Source organism: Ranitomeya variabilis, chromosome 4, assembly GCF_051348905.1.
Source record: "Ranitomeya variabilis isolate aRanVar5 chromosome 4, aRanVar5.hap1, whole genome shotgun sequence".
Taxonomy (NCBI): Eukaryota; Metazoa; Chordata; class Amphibia; order Anura; family Dendrobatidae; genus Ranitomeya; species Ranitomeya variabilis.
In genome coordinates this window covers 476,339,581-476,356,201 of record NC_135235.1, presented here as the reverse complement: position 1 = coordinate 476,356,201, position 16,621 = coordinate 476,339,581, and positions in this window count along the sequence as shown.

The window sequence follows — 16,621 nt, the reverse complement described above, 5'->3', positions numbered from 1 at the left end:
TCCCAACTGTCCCAGATCCAGCAGGACAGCCCCGATTTTGAGACTCTGTCCCGCTGTCACAGCCGGGATCTTACTTTTCCCGCACTGCACTGTGATCCATTATTCACAGACTGGTTGCTAAGAGACATCTGGAAACTTCCTCTGCAGCTTTTGTACAACATCCGGATGGCTGCTCTGTGAGCACCAGACCTGTGATGAGGTCACAGGTGGGGAGGAGTCAGGGGGTCACATGATCAGGGGCCTCCGTGTATGCAGGACTCTGCTGTGCTGGTTGTCATGGTGCTGGATGAGGGTAAGTTTATGTGTGGGGTCAGGAGGGGTTTACAGTGTGGATGTAGCAAAGCTGTGTGCGTACGAGCGGTACAGAACGGAGCCATGTGCGTATGAGGTGTATGGATTAAAGCCGTGTGCGTATGAGGTGTACAGATCAGAGCCACATGTGTACGAGGTGTACAGAGCTCAGCCGCATGTATGAGGTGTACGGAGTGGAGCCGTGTGTGTACAAAGTGTATGGAGTAGAGCTGTGTCTGTACGAGGTGTATGGAGCGGAGCCACGTATGTACAAGGTGTACGGAGCGGAGCAACGTGTGCGTGAGGTATATGGAGCGGAGCCGCGTTTGTACGAGGTCCGCCAAGCGGAGCTACGTGTGTACGAGGTGTATGGAGTGGAGCTGCGTGTGTATGAGGTGTATGGAGCGGAGCCGCATGTGTACGAGGTGTACCGAGCAGAGCTGTGTGTGTATGAGGTGTATGTAGCGGAGCCGCATGTGTGCGAGGTGTATGGAGCGGAGCCGCATATGTACGAGGTGTACGGAGTGGAGCCGTGTGTGTACGAGGTGTACGGAGCAGAGCCATGTGTGTGTATGGAGCAGAGTCGCATGTGCATAACTCCCAACCATCCCGGATCCAGGGGGACAGTCCCAATTTTGAGACTCTGTCCTGCTGTCCCAGCCGGGATCCTCCTTTTCCCTCATAGCCTCAGACCAAATGTACCTCCGCTTTTAACTGCTAGCGCGATCGCTAGCTGTGTCGGATCGGAGCAGATATTGCTCCTTGCACTGACACTGACTGGCACAGGAGACTCGGAGAGGTCTTTATCAGTGGCGTAATGGAGCTGCAACGACATGAGCAGTCAGTGGCGCGATGCGGCTGGATTACATCATTCAGCGCCGTGGGAGAGGAAGCTGCCGGCTGCTGCGAGGGAGCGTGGTGAGAGGTGTGTGTGTGTGTGTGTGTGTAGGTGTGTGTCTGTGTTGATGGAGAAGGCAATGATGGGAGTTGGGGAGAAGTCAATAAAGGGGGTGGGGTAACTATGTGTGGCCATTATACTGTATGCAGCATCATGTGGGGCCATTATACTGTACCCAGCATCATGTGGAGCCATTATACAGTATGCAGCATCATGTGGGCCCATTATACTGTATGGAGCATCATGTCTGGCCATTATACTGTACGCAGCATCTTGTGGGGCCATTATACTGTACACAGCATCATGTGGGACCATTATACAGTATGGAGCATCATGTGGGGCCATTATACAGTATGGAGCATCATGTGGGGCCATTATACTGTATGGAGCATCATGTGGAGTCATTATACTTTATGGAGCATCATGTGGGCCCATGATACTGTATGGCGCATCATGTGTGGCCATTATACAGTATGCAGCATCATGTATGTCCATTATACAGTATTGAGCATCATGTGGGGCAATTATACTGTATGCAGCATCATGTGGGGCCATTATACAGTATGGAGCACTGTGTGGCCATTATACAGTACTGAGCATCATGTAGGGCCATTATACAGTATGGAGCACTGTTTGGCTATCATACAGTATTGAGCATCATGTGGGGCCATTATACAGTATGGAGCGCTGTGTGGCCAATATACAGTATTGAGCATTATGTGTGGTCATTATGCAGTATGGAGCCCTGTGTGGCCATTTTTTTTGTTTAGAATTGTTTATGAAACAGTGTGATCAGCAGTGCTAAATGGGTGTGGTTTGGGGCGTGGATATGGGTGTGGCCAGTTGTGAAATGCGTGTGGCCAGAGGTGTGGCCTAAAATTTGTTGCTCTTTGCCTTCAAAAGTTGGGAGGTATGTTAGGACTGTTCCAACTGTTCCCAGCTACACCATGCAGCCGAGTGCAGCAGCCCAGCCTTCCCCTTCCACCACGCAGCAACAGGAACCAAAAGGTCTGAGGAAGCAGCAAAACAAAGACCAGGAAGTGAAAAGGAAAGAGACATTACTGACCCCCTGTACCCTCACCTCTAAATGTGTCTTTATTTTCAAGTTTGTCCACACCTTCCCTTAGTTCTTGTAATGTGTCAATCCCTTCCAACTTGTTTTCCACTCCTAATGTGACCTCTTCTCCCAATGTGTCTGACCCAATCCTCCAATTAACTGCCACTTCCCCTGTAACAACTTCCCCAACCACTCCTAGCCTATCTTCACCGCCCGACACCCCCCAGGTCCACAATGTGACTCCCTCCCGCAGACCCCGAAAGTAAATCACAATATTTTCCTTTTTTATGTATTTATTTGTTTGTTAAATTTCCAATTGTTTTTATTTTTGTTAGTAAAAATTCTTTTGTTTTCACAATAACGGTCTTCCTGTGTTTTCTTTATCTCTATATGTAAACGTGTGTATTGTTGAGTGAAGTATTAAAGGGTGTTACAGTCAAGGTTTTTATTATTAAATTTACAGTCAAGGTGTTAGTATTACAGGCAGCAAACAGTACAGGTAAATAACATTACAGGTACATTTTACTTAGCGGCTTAAACCATTTCATCTTGCCATGCCACATGTCCAATATCCGAAACAAAGTAGGCAGCCAATTTATCCCTCATTTGGGCAACTTCCACTGTAGTCCTCAGAGGGTGAGCTTGGTAATCCTGCAATGTGTATTAACAGGTTCCTCAAGTTCTAAGTGGGGTCGCTCTTTTACTAGGATGTAATTATGCAGAATACACGCTTTCACAACCTCATCAATTTTCTCAATTTTAAGATTGATAGCTGTACCCAAAATGCGCCATTTAGATGCCAGCAAACCAAAGGCACACTTCACAGTTCTTCATGCCCTTGTCAGTCGGTAGTTGAAAATCTTTTTTGTGTGAATCAAGTCCCTATTCGAGTACGGTTTTATGAGGTTGGCACACATTTGAAATGCCTCATCCCCAACCACAACAAACGGCATTGGCGGTCCTTCAGTGTTCGGAAGAGGTTGTGGCGGTGGAAAATTAAAATTATTACCATACAAACATTGGCCCATGTCAGTTTTTGTAAATCTTTCCTCGTCCAAATGAGCCAACGTCAACGGCGAAAAATCGACACTCAGCATCTGCAATCGCCATGAGAACAATGTAAAAGTATATTTTATAATTGAAGTACTGGGATCCACTTCCAGCAGGTTTTGAATCCGAATGTGTTTGCCGTCCACAGCCCCCACATAGTTTGGAAAATTACAAATTTCACTGAATTGTTCTGCATTTTTCAGCCAGAGTTAAGTTGTGGGTTGGGGGAGGAATTCTGCACGCAGAACATCACATAATGCACGGCAGGTGTCTCCAACGATCCCAGAAAAGGTGAACACTCCAATCCGAAATTGAAAATCTAGAGTTCTTAAGGTTTCTCCGGTAGTCAGGAATCTGTGGAAAAGAAAATGGGAAAAAAAAATCAGTACATGGCTTTTAGAACAATAATATTAACGACAGGTGTTTCTTTTTCAAAATTACGTACCTTAGGGTCACCAACAGACGTTTCTCAGCAGGAATTGCTGTATGTAGCTGTGTGTCCTGCCTGGTGATGGATCCATGGATATGTAGCAGCAATTCTTCGAAGTTTTGTTGCGACATTCTCGTGTACTCGAAAAACTTTTGTGGGTTTTCACGAAGCTCGGAGTACAATGAGTGGTAGGCTCCACGGCTCTCTCGGATTTCAACAATGGGGTGTTGCCAATAGTGAGGACGACGTCTTCTCCGTCTTTCTCCTCCTTTCTTTCTCAGAAGCCAAAGCAAAAGCCAATTCCAGTGACAAATCCAGATTCATATTGAAGCTCTCCACGCTAAGATCCATCTTGCAGCTGAATACACCATCAAAAGATGAAGATTTCATCTGTGCAGTGTTTCTATATATAGAAATCCCATGAGACACGCCCTTTGTGTGCGTCTTGTGTCAAGGAAATTCTACTGGAAAAGCATTGTCCTATTGAATGCATGTGCATAAACAACAAAAACGTATACAAACGCATGCGCACGCAGTGTTTTTTTGCCATCATGTGTAAGATCATGCAGATAAAAATGCTGCGTAAACATGCGTCTGCATACGTTTTTGCATGTGTTTGCGCATGCAAATGATACGCTGCGCACAGAAATGCTAATGTGAACCTAGCCTTAGGGTACCAACCCTCACAGTTAGGCAGGGGCACAATAGGGAGAGTTTATCCTCCCCTCCCTTCCTTATATATATTTTGTTCACTAGTCATTCTTTTTCCCTTCTTCCTACCGTATTGGCTGACATTTAGCCCATTAACAAGCTCATGGAGTAAAATTACACCTGTACATTTGCCAGCCATTTTAAATATCCTGTTAGATCAATATATAATTTATCCTACCTCCTATACAGGGTCTCTCAGGGTTACAAGGTAGAGCCGCCGGTGAGCGGGAGCGCCACATGCGCAGACATAGGGTGAGCTGATAGGTAGGGTTGTACAGTAGTAAAGCAGGGGCAGACACCTCCCCCTGGCACCTCGATCTAGTGTCCTTTTGACATATTTTAATGGTGGTGGTATTTTGTTATTTGCCCTTTTTTGTAATTTTTTAGATTGGTAAATAAAAGTTATATTTTAATATTATTGTGATCAATTTGGAGTCTCTTAGGTGAATTTGTTACAATTGTAAATCCCTAACGTATTCTTTCTAAGCTCTGAATTTGCATACTAATAACCTTACCCCTGAAACTAAAAATGTTCACATATTTGTACATGTTTCATTAATATATAATTAGCTACTATACAACCCACCATTCCAAATGTAAATTGATAATTCATCTTTGTGTCCCTGTTAACTATAATTAGCCACTTTCCTGTTATGATCCGGTGACCCTGGATGTTATGATCCTTAGTGGCTGAGGATCACGAATAGACCAGCAAGTGAATAAACTAAGGACAAGCTCTAGGGAGATGGTAACTGGACTGATCGCAAATCTGAACCTATCCAACACAACTAGAGGTAGCCAGCGAACGTGCCTAAAAAATTCCTAGACGTCTCGAGCCAGCCTGAGGAACTAGCTACCCCTAAAGAGAATGAAAGACCTCGCTTGCCTCCAGAGAAATAATCCCCAAAGATATAGAAGCCCCCAACAAATATTAACGGTGAAGTAAGAAGAAGGCACATACGTAGGGATGAAATCAGATTCAGCAAAAGAGGCCCACTAGTACTAGAAAGCAGAAAATAGAGCAGGGGTCTATGCGATCAATAAAAAACCCTTACAAAATATCCATCCTGAGATTTCAAGAACCCACGCACCAACTAATGGTGTGTGGGGAGAAACTCAGTCCACTAGAGCATCCAGCAAGCGAGGGAATCACATTTTAGCAAGCTGGACAAGAAAACATGATAAACACTGCTGATCAAAAAATGAGCAAACAAAACTTAGCTTGTCCTGGATGGACTGGGAGCGAGGTAGTCAGAAGGAATCTGAGTAGCACTGATTACATCGACAGCCGGCAACAAGTGGAAGTAAAACAGAGCTATATAGGAACCTCCCAGAGGATAACGAACCAGCTGATAGCCAGAGACCAGCAGGATAACAAACAAAGCCACCAGGGGGAGCCCAAAGCAAAAGTCACACCATACCACCAGTGACCACAAGAGGGAGCCTGAAAACAGAGTTCACAACAGTACCCCCCCTTAAGGAGGGGTCACCGAACCCTCATGAAAACCCCCAGGGTGATCAGGATGAGCCACATGGAAGGCACGAACCAAATCGGCCGCATGAACATCAGAGGCGACAACCCAAGAATTATCCTCCTGACCATAGCCCTTCCACTTGACCAAATACTGGAGCCTCCGTCTAGAAACACGAGAATCCAAGATCTTCTCCACCACGTACTCCAATTCTCCCTCAACCAGCACCGGGGCAGGAGGCTCAACCGGAGGAACCACAGGTACCACATACCTCCGCAACAACGAGCGATGGAACACATTATGAATAGCAAATGATGCCGGGAGGTCCAGACGGAATGACACAGGGCCAAGGACTTCCAGAATCTTATAAGGACCGATAAACCGAGGCTTGAACTTAGGAGAGGAGACCTTCATAGGAACGAAGCGAGAAGACAACCACACCAAGTCCCCAACGCAAAGTCGGGGACCCACACAGCGACGGCGGTTGGCAAAGAGCTGAGCCTTCTCTTGTGACAACTTCAAATTGTCCACCACATGATTCCAAATCTGATGCAACCTATCCACCACAACATCCACTCCAGGACAGTCAGAAGGCTCCACCTGACCCGAGGAAAAACGAGGATGAAACCCCGAATTACAAAAAAAAGGAGAAACCAAAGTAGCAGAACTAGCCCGATTATTAAGGGCAAACTCGGCCAACGGCAAAAAAGTAACCCAGTCATCCTGGTCAGCAGAAACAAAACATCTTAAATAAGTCTCCAAGGTCTGATTAGTTCGCTCGGTTTGGCCATTCGTCTGAGGATGGAAGGCCGACGAAAAAGACAATTCAATGCCCAACTTAGCACAAAAGGTCCGCCAAAATCTAGACACAAACTGGGATCCTCTGTCAGAAACAATGTTCTCAGGAATCCCGTGCAAATGAACCACATTTTGAAAAAACAGTGGAACCAACTCGGAGGAGGAAGGCAACTTAGGCAAGGGCACCAAATGGACCATCTTAGAAAAATGATCACACACCACCCAGATGACAGACATTCTCTGAGAGACAGGGAGATCTGAAATAAAATCCATGGAAATGTGCGTCCAAGGCCTCTTCGGGACAGCCAGAGGTAACAGCAAACCACTGGCACGAGAACAGCAAGGCTTAGCCCGAGCACAAATTCCACAAGACTGCACAAAGGAACGCACATCCCGCGACAAGGAAGGCCACCAAAAAGACCTGGCCACCAAGTCTCTGGTACCAAATATTCCAGGATGGCCCGCCAACACCGAAGAATGAACCTCGGAGATGACTCTGTTGGTCCATCTATCCGGGACAAACAGTCTCTCCGGTGGACAGCGGTCAGGTCTATCCGCCTGAAACTGTTGCAGCACACATCGCAAATCTGGGGAGATGGCAGACAAAATCACCCCTTCTCTAAGGATACCAGCCGGCTCTGAATCTCCAGGAGAGTCAGGCACAAAACTCCTAGAAAGAGCATCAGCCTTCAAATTCTTCGAACCCGGCAGGTACGAGACCATGAAATCAAAACGAGAGAAAAACAACGACCAACGAGCCTGTCTGGGATTCAGCCGCTTGGCCGACTCGAGATAAATCAAATTCTTGTGATCAGTCAAGACCACCACATGATGTTTAGCTCCCTCGAGCCAATGTCGCCACTCCTCAAATGCCCACTTCATAGCCAACAGCTCCCGATTACCGACATCATAATTCCGCTCGGCAGGCGAAAACTTTCTTGAAAAGAAAGCACATGGCTTCATCACAGAGCCATCGGGGCTTCTCTGCGATAAAACAGCCCCCACTCCAATCTCGGAAGCATCAACCTCCACCTGGAAGGGAAGTGAGACATCTGGCTGACATAAGACCGGAGCCGAAGAAAACCGGCGCTTCAGCTCCCGAAAGGCCTCCACAGCCGCAGAAGACCAATTAGTCACATCAGAACCCTTCTTGGTCAAATCCGTCAAAGGCTTAACAACGCCAGAAAAATTAGCTATGAAGCGACGGTAAAAATTAGCAAAACCCAAGAACTTCTGAAGACTCTTAACAGATGTAGGCTGCGTCCAGTCATGAATAGCCTGAACCTTGACTGGGTCCATCTCAATAGTAGAAGGAGAAAAAATGAAACCCAAAAAAGAAATCTTCTGGACTCCAAAAAGACATTTTGAGCCCTTCACAAATAAAGCATTGTCACGCAGGACCTGAAAGACCATCCTGACCTGCTTAACATGAGACTCCCAATCATCCGAAAAAAACAGAATATCATCCAGATACACAATCATAAACTTATCCAGATATTCACGGAAGATGTCATGCATAAAGGACTGAAAGACTGAAGGAGCATTAGAAAGTCCAAAAGGCATCACCAAGTACTCAAAATGGCCTTCAGGCGTATTAAATGCAGTTTTCCATTCATCACCCTGTTTTATACGCACAAGGTTATACGCACCAAGAAGATCTATCTTGGTGAACCAACTAGACCCCCTAATGCGAGCAAACAAATCAGTTAACAATGGCAAAGGATACTGAAATTTGACCGTGATTTTATTCAAAAGGCGATAATCAATACAGGGTCTCAGGGAACCATCCTTTTTAGCCACAAAAAATAATCCTGCACCAAGAGGGGATGAGGACGGGCGAATATGTCCCTCCTCTAAAGACTCCTTTATATAACTCCGCATGGCAGCATGCTCCGGCACAGATAAATTGAAAAGTCGTCCCTTAGGAAACTTACTACCAGGAATCAAATTTATAGCACAATCACAGTCCCTATGAGGAGGTAGAGAATTGAGTTTGGGCTCCTCAAATACATCCTGGTAGTCTGACAAAAACGTAGGGACTTCAGAAGGAGTGGACGAAGCAATTGACACCACAGGAGCGTCACCATGAATTCCCTGACAACCCCAACTTGACACCGACATAGCTCTCCAATCCAAGACTGGATTATGAGTCTGCAACCATGGTAGACCCAAAACGACGACATCATGCAAATTATGTAGTACAAGAAAGCGAATCACCTCCTGATGAACAGGAGTCATGCACATGGTCACTTGTGTCCAGTACTGAGGTTTATTCGTAGCCAATGGTGTAGCATCAATTCCCCTTAGTGGAATAGGGAATTTTAAAGGCTCCAAAACAAAACCACAGCGCCTGGCAAATGACAAATCCATCAGACTCAGGGCGGCACCTGAATCTACAAAAGCATTAACCGGGTAAGATGACAGGGAACAAATCAGGGTAACAGACAAAATGAACTTAGGCTGTAAAGTACCAATGGTGACAGATTTATCAACCTTTTTTTTGCGCTTAGAGCATGCTGAGATTACATGAGCTGAGTCACCACAGTAAAAGCACAACCCATTTTGCCGTCTATGATTTTGCCGTTCACTTCTGGTCAGAATTCTGTCACATTGCATAGATTCAGGTGTCTGTTCAGAAGACACCGCCAAATGGTGCACAGGTTTGCGCTCCCGCAAACGCCGATCAATCTGAATGGCCAGAGTCATTGACTCATTCAGACCTGCAGGCGTAGGGAACCCCACCATGACATTCTTAATGGCTTCAGAAAGACCTTCTCTGAAATTTGCAGCCAGGGCACACTCATTCCACTGAGTAAGCACCGACCATTTCCGAAATTTCTGGCAGTATGCCTCTGCTTCATCTTGCCCCTGCGAGAGGGCCAATAACGTTTTTTCAGCCTGGTTCTCAAGATTAGGTTCCTCATAGAGCAATCCAAGGGCTAGAAAAAACGCATCTACACTAAGCAATGCAGGATCCCCTGGCGCCAATGCGAAGGCCCAATCTTGAGGGTCACCACGCAAAAAGGAAATGATAATCTTAACTTGCTGAACGGCATCACCAGAGGAACGAGGTTTCAAAGAAAGAAACAACTTACAATTGTTCCTAAAATTCAGGAACCTAGATCTATCTCCAGAAAACAACTCCGGAATAGGTATTCTAGGCTCTGACATAGGACTGTGAACAACAAAATCCTGAATACTTTGAACCCTAGCAGCAAGATGATCCAGACTGGAAGCCAAGCTCTGGACATCCATGTCAGCAGCTGAACTCAGAGCCACACCAAGATTAAGAGGAGGAGAGAAGCTAGCCACAGCAGCTAGACACACGGCAACAAAAAAAAAAAAAAAATTCTCAAGGCTTTTTTTCTCCTGCTTCTGCCATGCAATTAACACTTTAGTGGCCGGCTGTACTGTTATGATCCTTAGTGGCTAAGGATCACGAATAGACCAGCAAGTGAATAAACTAAGGACAAGCTCTAGGGAGATGGTAACTGGACTGATCACAAATCTGAACCTATCCAACACAACTAGAGGTAGCCAGCGAACGTGCCTAAAAAATTCCTAGACGTCTCGAGCCAGCCTGAGGAACTAGCTACCCCTAAAGAGAACGAAAGACCTCGCTTGCCTCCAGAGAAATAATCCCCAAAGATATAGAAGCCCCCAACAAATATTAACGGTGAAGTAAGAAGAAGGCACATACGTAGGGATGAAATCAGATTCAGCAAAAGAGGCCCACTAGTACTAGAAAGCAGAAAATAGAGCAGGGGTCTATGCGATCAATAAAAAACCCTTACAAAATATCCATCCTGAGATTTCAAGAACCCACGCACCAACTAATGGTGTGTGGGGAGAAACTCAGTCCACTAGAGCATCCAGCAAGCGAGGGAATCACATTTTAGCAAGCTGGACAAGAAAACATGATAAACACTGCTGATCAAAAAATGAGCAAACAAAACTTAGCTTGTCCTGGATGGACTGGGAGCGAGGTAGTCAGAAGGAATCTGAGTAGCACTGATTACATCGACAGCCGGCAACAAGTGGAAGTAAAACAGAGCTATATAGGAACCTCCCAGAGGATAACGAACCAGCTGATAGCCAGAGACCAGCAGGATAACAAACAAAGCCACCAGGGGGAGCCCAAAGCAAAAGTCACACCATACCACCAGTGACCACAAGAGGGAGCCTGAAAACAGAGTTCACAACACCTGGAGCCGCATGAGACTATCTCTGGAGTAGGTGGTACCTGTACTGACCACAATCCTAATACTGACACCGCAACTAGAAGTAGCCGTGGGATGTACCTAACCAGGCCTAGACACCTCGACACAGCCGGAGGACTAAATACCCCTAAAGATGGAAATGGGAAATCCTATCTTGCCTCAGAGCAGAGCCCCAAAGGATAGGCAGCCCCCCACAAATATTGACTGTGAGTTTAAGAGGAAATACGTACACAGGCAGAAAAAACAGAGTTTAGCAAAAGAGGCCCTTCTAGCTAGATAGAAAGGATAGAACAGAGTTCTAAGCGGTCAGTATTAAAACACTAGAAAATTCCACAGCAGAAAATACTATATACTACATCTAACTAAAGACATAGGGTGTATATCTGCATCTCCAGAGAAACCAGCATGACAGAAAAATCCAAACAAGTCAAGCTGGACAAAAACACAATAGATTGCACTGCACATAAAAGCACACTGCATGCATGCTACAGAGAACCCAAACAAGGCACTTATCTTAGCCGAAATGACAGCAGGGCAGTGGAGCCAGACAGAGATGCAATCCCTCCAAGATACAATGGACAACTGGCAGGGATTGATGGATCCTACAAACCTAAATACCTAATAGAGCTGCAATAAGCAGAAACACCTGCCCTGGCCTATAATCCAGAGACCACTGCACTACCACTAACAACCACCGGAGGGAGCCCAAGAACAGAATTCACAACAGTACCCCCCCTTGAAGAGGGGTCACCGAACCCTCACCAGAGCCCCTAGGCCGAACAGGATGAGCCAGATGAAAGGCCCGAACCAAATCAGCAGCATGGACATCAGAGGCAAAAACCCAAGAATTATCCTCCTGGCCGTAACCTTTCCATTTGACAAGGTACTGAAGCTTCCATCTCGAAAAACGAGAATCCAAAATCTTTTAAACTTAGGGGAAGAAACCTTCATAGGAACATGATGAGAAGACAACCAGACCAAATCCCCAATCCGAAGCCGGGAACCAACACACCGACGACGATTAGCAAAACATTGCGCCTCCTCCTGAGACAACACCAAATTGTCCACCACATGAGCCCAAATTTGCTGCAACCTGTCCACCACAGAATCCACACCAGGACAATCAGAAGGCTCAACCTGCCCTGAAAAAAATCGAGGATGAAAACCAAAATTACAAAAAAAAGGCGAAACCAAGGTAGCCGAACTAGCCCGATTATTAAGGGCAAACTCGGCCAATGGCAAGAAAGCCACCCAATCATCCTGATCAGCAGACACGAAGCATCTCAAATAAGTTTCCAAAGTCTGGTTGGTTCACTCGGTTTGGCCATTTGTCTGAGGATGAAATGCGGAAGAAAAAGACAAATCAATGCCCAGCCTAGCACAAAAGGCTCGCCAAAACCTAGAAACAAACTGGGAACCTCTGTCGGATACAATATTCTCCGGAATACCATGCAAACGAACCACATGCTGAAAAAACAATGGAACCAAATCAGAAGAGGAAGGCAACTTAGGCAAAGGCACCAAATGAACCATCTTAGAAAACCGGTCACAAACCACCCAGATAACTGACATCCTCTGGGAAACCGGAAGGTCTGAAATAAAATCCATAGAAATATGCGTCCAAGGCCTCTCAGGGACCGGCAAAGGCAAAAGCAACCCACTAGCGCGGGAACAACAAGGCTTAGCCCGCGCACAAGTCCCACAGGACTGCACAAAAGAACGCACATCCCGCGACAAAGAAGGCCACCAAAAAGACCTACCAACCAAATCTCTGGTACCAAAAATACCAGGATGACCAGCCAACACAGAACAATGAACCTCCGAAATCACCCTACTAGTCCATTTATCAGGAACAAACAGTTTCCCCACTGGACAGCGGTCAGGTTTGTCAGCCTGAAATTCCTGAAGGACCCGTCGTAGATCAGGGGAGATGGCAGAAAGAACCACCCCTTCCTTTAGAATGCCGACCGGTTCAAGGACCTCCATCAGGCAAAAAGCTCCTAGAGAGGGCATCAGCTTTAATATTCTTAGAACCCAGGAAGATACGAGACCACGAAATCAAAACGGGAGAAAAACAAAGACCATCGAGCCTGTCTAGGATTCAGCCGCTTGGCAGACTCGAGGTAAATCAGATTTTTATGATCGGTCAAAACCACAATGCGATGCTTGGCTTCCTCAAGCCAATGTCGCCATTCCTCGAACGCCCACTTCATAGCCAACAATTCCCGATTACCGACATCATAATTACGTTCAGCAGGCGAAAACTTTCAGGAAAAGAAGGCACATGGTTTCATCAAGGAACCATCAGAATTCCTCTGAGACAAAACGGCCCCTGCCCCAATCTCAGAAGCGTCAACCTCAACCTGAAAAGGAAGAGAAACATCTGTCTGACGCAACACCGGAGCAGAAGTAAATCGGCGTTTAAGCTCCTGAAAGGCAGAGACAGCCTCAGAGGACCAATTCGTCACATCAGCCCCCTTTTTCGTCAAATCGGTCAGGGGTTTAACCACACTGGAGAAGTTAGCAATGAAACGGCGATAAAAGTTAGCAAAGCCCAAGAATTTCTGAAGACTCTTCACGGACGTGGGCTGAATCCAGTCATGAATGGCCTGAACCTTAACCGGATCCATCCCTATAGATGAGGGAGAAAAAATAAAGCCCAAAAAAGAAACCTTCTGCACTCCAAAGAGACACTTAGACCCCTTCACAAATAAAGCATTATCTCGAAGGATCTGAAATACCATCCTGACCTGTTTCACATGAGACTCCCAATCATCGGAAAAAATCAAAATGTCATCCAAATATACAATCATGAATTTATCAAGATAATTCCGGAAGATATCATGCATGAAGGACTGAAAAACAGATGGAGCATTAGAGAGCCCGAAGGGCATCACAAAGTATTCAAAATGGCCCTCGGGCGTATTAAACGCAGTTTTCCATTTGTCACCCTGCTTAATACGAACAAGATTATATGCCCCTCGAAGGTCAATCTTAGTAAACCAACTAGCCCCCTTAATCCTAGCAAACAAATCAGAAAGCAAAGGCAAAGGGTATTGAAATTTGACCGTGATCTTATTCACGAGGCGATAATCAATACAAGGTCTCAAGGAACCATCCTTCTTGGCAACAAAAAAAAATCCCGCTCCCAATGGTGAAGAAGATGGCCGAATATGCGCTTTCTCCAAAGACTCCTTAATATAACTCCGCATAGCGGTATGTTCAGGCACCGACAGGTTGAAAAGTCGGCCCTTAGGAAACTTACAACCTGGAATCAAGTCAATAGCACAATCACAGTCCCTATGCGGTGGAAGGGAACTGGACTTGGGCTCATTGAACACATCCTGAAAATCAGACAAGAACTCTGGAATTTCAGAAGGGGGGGAAGAGGAGATTGATATCAAAGGAACGTCACCATGAACTCCCTGACAACCCTAACTAGTCACAGACATAGATTTCCAATCCAACACCGGATTATGTACCTGCAACCATGGAAAACCCAGCACAATAGCATCATGCAAATTATTCAACACCAAAAAGCGACAATCCTCCCGATGGGCTGGCGCCATGCACATAGTCACCTGTGTCCAAAACTGGGGTTTATTTTTAGCCAAAGGTGTAGCATCAATGCCCCTTAAAGGAATAGGGTTCTCCAAAGACTGCAAGGGGAAACCACAACGTCTAGCGAATTCAAAGTCCATTAAATTCAAAGCGGCGCCAGAATCTACAAACGCCATGACAGAAAATGACGGCAATGAGCAGATCAATGTCACAGATAACAGAAATTTAGGTTGTACGGTACTGATGGTAACTGAACTAGCGATTCTCTTAATACGCTTAGGGCAGACCGAAATGACATGAGAAGCATCGCCACAGTAAAAACACAACCCATTCTGACGTCTGAATCCCCGTCGTTCAGCTCCAGACAGAATCCTATCGCACTGCATAGGCTCAGGTATCTGCTCTGAGGACAACGCCACAGCGCGCACAACTCTGCGCTCACGCAGGCGCCGATCAATCTGAATGGCCAGAGACATAGAATCGCTCAGACCAATAGGCGTGGGAAACCCCACCATAACATCTCTAACAGATTCAGAAAGACCCTTTCTGAAAATTGCCGCCAAAGCATCCTCATTCCATTTAGTCAGCACAGACCATGTTCTAAATTTCTGACAATACAATTCTGCCGCTTCTTGACCCTGAAACAGGGTCAACAAGGTCTTCTCAGCATGATCCACAGAATTCTGTTCATCATATAATAACCCTAGAGCCTGAAAGAAGGCTTCTACATTAAGCAAGGCAGGATTCCCAGATTCCAGGGAAAATGCCCAATCCTGAGGATCGCCACGCAGCAGGGAGATGACTATTTTAACCTGCTGAATGGGATCACCAGAAGAATGAGGTTTCAGAGCAAAAAACAGTTTACAGTTATTTTTAAAACTCAAAAATTTAGACCTGTCCCCAAAAAATAACAGGAGTAGGAATCTTAGGCTCTAAAACTGGAGTCTGAACAATATAATCGGAAATACCCTGTACCCTAGCAGCTAGTTGGTCTACACGAGAAGCTAATCCCTGAACATCCATGCTAGCACACAGCTCCTCAGTCACCCAGAGGAAAAGAGGGAAGGAAAGACAAAACAGACTGCAGAAAAAAAATGGCTCAGGACTTTTCTTCCCTTCTTCTGAGATGCATTTAACTCATTGTTGGCCAATTGTACTGTTATGATCCGGTGACCCTGGAGCCGCATGAGACTATCTCTGGAGTAGGTGGTACCTGTACTGACCGCAATCCTAATACTGACACCGCAACTAGAAGTAGCCGTGGGATGTACCTAACCAGGCCTAGACACCTCGACACAGCCGGAGGACTAAATACTCCTAAAGATGGAAATGGGAAATCCTATCTTGCCTCAGAGCAGAGCCCCAAATGATAGGCAGCCCCCCACAAATATTGACTGTGAGTTTAAGAGGAAATACGTACACAGGCAGAAAAAACAGAGTTTAGCAAAAGAGGCCCTTCTAGCTAGATAGAAAGGATAGGACAGAGTTCTAAGCGGTCAGTATTAAAACACTAGAAAATTCCACAGCAGAAAATACTATATACTACATCTAACTAAAGACATAGGGTGTATATCTGCATCTCCAGAGAAACCAGCATGATAGAAAAATCCAAACAAGTCAAGCTGGACAAAAACACAATAGATTGCACTGCACATAAAAGCACACTGCATGCGTGCTACAGAGAACCAAAACAAGGCACTTATCTTAGCTGAAATGACAGCAGGGCAGTGGAGCCAGACAGAGATGCAATCCTTCCAAGATACAATGGACAACTGGCAGGGATTGATGGATCCTACAAACCTAAATACCTAATAGAGCTGCAATAAGCAGAAACACCTGCCCTGGCCTATAATCCAGAGACCACTGCACTACCACTAACAACTCTTTCCCCCAATTCATTACCAGTCACTCTCCTTTGTCCTCAATGCCCCACCACTGTGCACTTTCTGCTCCCCCAATTAATGATATTTACATGCCCTTTCTCTGAATTCATTGTCATATCCCCTCTCACCCCCACCCTCAATTCATTATAATATACCTTAATCTCTCCCACATCCCACCCTGAATTCATTATAATCTTCTCTCTCCTAACCCCCACCTTCAATTCATTATAATTTCCTTTCTTCCATTCCA